General features: G+C 38.1%; 1 long non-coding RNA gene across 1 annotated transcript; it reads left to right on the forward strand.

Annotated features, from left to right (window-relative positions):
• The first annotated feature begins 1,452 nt into the window (after positions 1-1,452).
• On the forward strand, positions 1,453-2,060 carry LOC117649804. The gene is made up of 3 exons (XR_004588004.1): positions 1,453-1,542; positions 1,644-1,824; positions 1,902-2,060. It is a non-coding gene; the product is annotated as an uncharacterized LOC117649804 (long non-coding RNA).
• Positions 2,061-6,391: the final 4,331 nt, after the last annotated feature.

Below are 6,391 nucleotides of genomic sequence, written 5' to 3' on the forward strand. Positions count from 1 at the left end.
GTTTCGGCTTGCCAGTCAAAGTTTTTACGCATAAAGCAAATTTAGGTAAAAATGGTTGAATACAAAAACCACTATTTCTCCTGAAGTTTGCCCCTAATTTGGCCTCCGGGTGATTGATCAGATAGTTTTTAGTGTGGCCGATGCGATGCGCGCAACGGGACAAGCCTCCAAGTTGGCCGTTAGATGGGAGCATCATTGCAATGCTTCCGGGCAGAGTTGTCCGAAATTACACCGAGTGTCCGAAATTACCCCGTTTCACGGTATATTGTTACTCTTTTTATGTGTAATGCCTTGGCCTCAATCAGACAGCCTGATTGACACAATGCAGGCAGATATATACCTCTTAATGTTTTTACCTTCATTAAAATGTTTGAATCCTTTTACTGTATCCATGAGAGTGCGCTTGCCAGGTGAGCTATCATAGTTTCTTGTGAAACATTCTAAAAACTATTTTTTGTATTAGTTGAATTCTTTCTTGTTGTTTTCAGTGTGCTCCTTCAATCAGTGATCCAAATTTTCTGGTTGTCATCAGCACAACAATTTCAATTTATTTTATCTATTAAGATGTTTGTATACAACAACTTTCCAACAACTTTGCCAGGTAAGTTACCATAAACTTGAATGAACATTTCAAACAGTAGTTTTGTTGTTAATTGTGTTCTTTCTTGTTACAGTGTGGGGTGTTATCTCTGCTCCTTATACATGTTCTCTATCGTTGCCATGGTCTTAATCAGACTCCACACAACTCAGGCTTAATTGGCTCCTTGATTTGAATGATTTTGTTTTACTTCCTTCATTACTGTTCCCCTGAGAGAGTGCTTGCAAGGTATGTTATCCTAATTTGTTGGAAACGATTCCAAAAACTTTTTTCAGCCAATGTGAGTCATTAGGTGAGCAAGGTGAGCCAATAATGTGGCCTAATCTTTACCTTTTTGATACAGGTCTTTTCTTTCTTCTTCTCGTGGTAACCAGTATTCTGCGTTTTTAATTTAAGAAGTTTTTTTCTTCTTGTGCATCATGATCAGCACCAAGAGATGCATTGGATTGGTGGTATCAATTTTCATGGTAACTAAAATTTCATTACAAACATTTTTAGGTTTTGTCTTTTGGTCTTTATCGTTTCTTTTTTTCCTGGCAGTCTGGCACAAGTCTCTAAGTTGGCTCTATTGAAAATGAGTTTTGCAACGATTCTACTGTACTATGCAGTTCTTCATTAAAGAAAATCAAGCGGGTGAATTTGGAGCCTAGTGCTGAAACACTCAGTTATCGCATTGGAGTGAGTATGACAAAAAGTTTGGTTGTCACCTGTTCATTTCCAAGTAAGTTTCCATGTTAATCTGTGATAAAATATTTTAGTCCTCAGCTTCCCTTTAATGAATTCAAGGATCAAGATTGTCTATTCCGTTATTTGCCATATACTGTAAGACTCAATTGGATAGGCACATTATAATACTCAAAATCATTTTGACTGTCTTACTTTTTGCTAAGTCCTGTCCATGTGTTGCTGGCATTGTAATTGGGACTTGAAGAATTTGTACTCAGGTATCAGTCATGTAAAATACTTCCCCCCCCTAAGTTAATGGTGTGTTGGTTACAAATTTGTTTCATTCTGCTAACTTTGTTTTTTTTTTTTTGGTTTGTAGGTCAAGAAGTGAGACAACTTTTTTCGGAATACGGTTCTCCTTTAGTTCCATTGCCACTGGCAGCCAGCCGTGAACAATTTGTTGCAAACTTTGGGCTTCATTGTCTGTCATTATCCCTTGATGTATTATGTCATTAAGCACCCTTGAGATTCAGCAAGTCTTTTATGAATCTTCTGTTTAGGTGAGTTTATCTGCCAAATGGATTATTGATACACAGGTCCATATTTTAATCTTTTCTTTAATGTTTCTCTTGACCAGCCTCGCTGTGACCTGGTCACTAAAAAAATTTCTTCTGTAGCCTTACATTATAAAGTCAATGATCTTTATGGATGCTCTGTGGGTTGACGAGTAATTTAATTGGCTATGTAGAAGGCTGCCAAGTGGTCAGTCTGACCACAACACGGCTCTGCTGGAGGTGGGACTGCTCTGTTATCATTGGTACGCTACAATTATTATTAAAGTTAACATTAACTTCACTGTGACCTAATTTTTATCTTATTGTTGCAGTTCTTTTTTTCTTTCTCTTGCGGTTACGAGCATTCTGCATTTCTAACTCAAGAAATCAAATCGCCCTGTCAGCGAAGGCACAAATTTGAAAGTTGGTGTTATTGAGATGATTTTTATTAACAGTCCAAAAGCTCAGTGCAGTTTTCTATTCAAGTGAATCTGGCAGAAAGCACCGTTAGTGTATTGTACATTCTTTGTAGTTTTTTCATCACAATGGAATAAAAATCAATCAAGTGGATGTCAGCTTATTTCCAAGTACGTTACTATTGTAGCCTGGTGTGAAACATTTCTTCTTGTTGTTAATTGCCATCTCTCTTTTTACAGTGTATGGTGTTTCTATTTTTTATCAAGGATATCATTATTCTTGCTACAATCTGTGTAATAAATGGCTTGGCCTCAATCAGATAATCAGTCATGACAACAGAGTGACATTGATTCATTGGTTGTCATTGACTCTACAACTTCAATCATTTTTCCCTTATTACAATGTTAGTGCACAACAACTGTTTCCATTAGAGGTGATGAGCTTGCCAGGTAAGCTACTTACTAACATCTGTGTTAAAACCTTTTAAACATCAATTTTGTTCTTGATTGCATTCTTTCTTTTTACAGTGTGTGTGGTTTCATTTTTCATCAAGACTTGGCATCAGTCAGCAGAAGAAAAGCAGATTAATTGGCTCTACAATTTCATTCTTCCCTTTATTAAGTTAATTGAATGCAATAACCGTTTCCTTAAGTGACTGCTTGCCAGGTAATTTACCATAATTTGTTGTGAAACAATCCTAAAATCTGTTCTGTTGTTAGTTGCATTTTTACAAAATGTTTTCAGTGCCTAGATTTTTTGTTTTTTTTTTTTTTTTTGCAGCAAGGATCTTTTAACTTTTGCCAAACAATATACAAAAAATCAGACAATCAATCTGTCATTACAATATATAGAGATCAGTTCACATGTTGTAATCAGCTCTGCCATTTGAGTGTCTTCCCTTCATTTCAATGTCTGGCTTGGTCTGAAATGCGTCGTACCCTACCTAGATGGAGGCTTCAATATTTTGCAAGATTCTCATGAATCATTTGTCAAGGTGAGTTAATGAATGTGCCCTAAGCTGGCTTCAGTTTTCAATAAAACTGTTTTGTTGCTTTTGCCTTCAAACTTTCATGTGGTTTTCTCTCTTTAGGTGTGAAAGTTCTTGTATGGTTCAACAAGTAATGAAGCCAGCAATCTTTTTGGATGCTCTGTGGTTTAACACATAGTTGAAGCTTCCAAGTGGCTTGCCTGGTGTGGTGATACCTTTGTTCTGCTGGAATGTGGACTGCCTAGTTTTTAAATTTATTTTCTTGTGGTCCCCTGTATTCTGCAGTTGAGACAAGAAATTCAAATCTCCGTGTGCATTATCATTATGACTATCACCAGAAGCTGTATTAGATTTTATCTATTTTCTAATATGTCAATTTTTTGTAGAAACTTTTTGTACGTTTTGTCTTTTTATTTTGATCTGGTTTCCTCCATTTAGGTGTCCCAGTTCTTTCGGGTTTAATGAGAATCAAACCAGTCCCCAAGGTGAGAGCATCCCTTCAATATCATTTCTTCAATTGGTCCTGTATTCTTGCTGATTAACTGTAGTGGTAAGTTGACATTATTCCATGGGTCTTATAGCTAATCTGTCCTTAACTTTTATTATTTAATTTTTTTTTACTGTTGTCTGAATTTTAGTAAAGCAGAAGACCGACAAATTAGACAAGTTTGAGAGAGTGAAGATGGCTGGCTGGCTGGCTGGCTGGCTACCTGGCTAGGGAGGCGGGCAAGAAGGCAGGCTCGCCAGCATTAAAGCAGTCCTGTGGACACACACACTTAGATGCAGGAGAGGCAAGAGACAGCCAAGCAAGAAGCAAATATTATCATACATGATACAAACGAAACAAAAATGTTCTAGTCAAAGCATTGTGCCATTGTAGGAGATGCTCTCAAGGTAGTTTTTTTTTTTAAATTATCTTATTTTGCTGACTAAACTAGTTAATGTTATTAGTGCAACAACAATGCTACAAATTTTTTTTTAATCTTTACAGGATGATCTGCATTTTTTAAATAATTGCCTCTGGTATCATTGGAGAAAGGTTGCTTTGCAGGTTGCTTGGCAAGGCGCAAGCAAACATCCATGTATGGCAGTAGCCATATTAAGTCCAAAGGGTCAGGATTGTCATGTTTTGAGACACTTCCATTGCAGCAGGGGGTGTGGTTTTGTTTCCAACACATCCCATCTATGAAATGGTAACTACAGTAGTAACTTATAATATATTAAGGAAAGGAATAATAAAACAAATGTAATCATTTTTTTAAATTTTTTTTTTTAGCACACAATCCAAACGGAGTGACTTGGAGAGACTTTCTTTGAAGACTGGCAGGGAGGCTGATAGCAGGCAGGCAGTGCAAGAGGTACTCAAGCAACCAGTGTCGAACATGCAACAAAGACAACAGTAGCATTAAAGTCTAGGCATGGTGCAAATATAAGCTGGAAAGCACTTCAAACTCTTCTTTATGATGGTTTTCTTTTGTGCTCTGGGAGACATCCCGTGGCACCTGAAGTCGCAATTTCCCTCCCAACCCTACACATTCATCATGTCATCGGCATTGGAACATTTCCACATTTCGACGGAGAAGTGCAGCAGTGAAATAGGTCAGGCAGAGGATGTTACAAATAGGTGAAGTAGGAATACTCGAAATGTTAACTTGCATGCCTTGCGTCAGCAGTGCATTCTATAAATGTGCTCTAACGCCAATTGTAATTTATTGCATGTTTTTCTGTCGGGCCATTGTTGAATACGATTAGTCTTTAAAGGCATGGGCATTTTCCGCCCCGTAGTGCATACCAATATATACTGGATACACCAGGCCCTCCGTAGGATATCAGGAAAATCACGGAAACTTTCCGTACACAGATTGTCTGTGGTGTTTCTGTACTATGGTACGGAAGTGGGTACAGAATTTCTGTACTTTCACCGTACTCAGGTACGGTGAAAGTACAGACCCTCCGGGTAATTAATTGACCTGACATTTTCCGTGGTCTTTTCCGTGGTTTTTTCTGGCAGTGAATAATGTTGAAATTGGACAAATTTTAATCAAAATGTCACTTATCTGCAAGATAGTCATTATACCACTTAGGAAAAGTACACGATTACTCGCATCGTAATAGACGGACCCTAATGAGGAAAAAAGTTCGGTTTAAGATCTGAGGACCTCGGTCCGGTCGTCAGGTGGCATCAGATGCAATGACCCACATACGCCCTGAACAATTTGCTCTTACCCAATTTGAATCGTTTATTTCCTCTTTAAGGGTCGCGTTTCCTGTGAGAGTCTGCCTCTCGAAGGGCTTAGCGGGATTGAAGTGGCTGACTCGCACGTTGTACACGAAGGTGCCGTCTGCTGAAGGGCATGCGTCGAACCGATGCGCATACGCTATACGGTCCCTGTGGCAAGGAAAGCACTCTGAAACCTTAGTGTACGTACAGAATCAGGCGCGGATCCATGATTTTTATGGGGGAAATGCAGCGATTTTTCGACGCGTCCTACTAGAATAATCCTAACTGTCACAGCAGATCCAAGACAATCCTGCGATGAAAACATTTCGATGAAAACATTAGCCCTTGGGTTTCCGGGAGTAAAATTTAGTTCTCCATCGAACTTACTCCGCACGGATGTTGTATTTCAATTCCTTTGTACAGTTTTCACAACTTTCATGCAAAACTTTGGCAAAAGTTTGACATTTTTGTTTTAAATTCTTTGTTATTTTCTAAAAATTATTTTCAGGTTTGCTAGAACATTTGTTTCAAGTAACTTTTGTCGGATATGCTTTAAAAAACACAGAAAAATGCTGGATTAAAAAAAATATCGTCACAAGGTACTTTTAGGGCACGCCTATGGTTAATTCGTATGGTTTTTTTGTGAAACCCAGAGCACTTTCAGCCCTCAAATTCCCAAATACACGTTCTTGTCAGTTTTCCTCTTCAGAACATAAAACAAAGGTCATCATACAGCCAAATGCCAGCATCTAGAAATTTACATTTTCCGTGGGGTCACCCTCTTAAAATTACTTAAAACTGCCTCCTAAAAAAAATTAACGGAAATGGACTTAAGCCCCCTTTTTCCGAAAAGCAGTGAAGTTTTCACTTGGTTAAGAATCTCAGCTTGCAGAGGGCGCGAATTTTGTTCAGGATTTCAGACACGTTTCTAACACAGACTAAATTTA

Source organism: Thrips palmi, unplaced genomic scaffold (genome assembly GCF_012932325.1).
Source record: "Thrips palmi isolate BJ-2018 unplaced genomic scaffold, TpBJ-2018v1 HiC_scaffold_4, whole genome shotgun sequence".
Taxonomy (NCBI): Eukaryota; Metazoa; Arthropoda; class Insecta; order Thysanoptera; family Thripidae; genus Thrips; species Thrips palmi.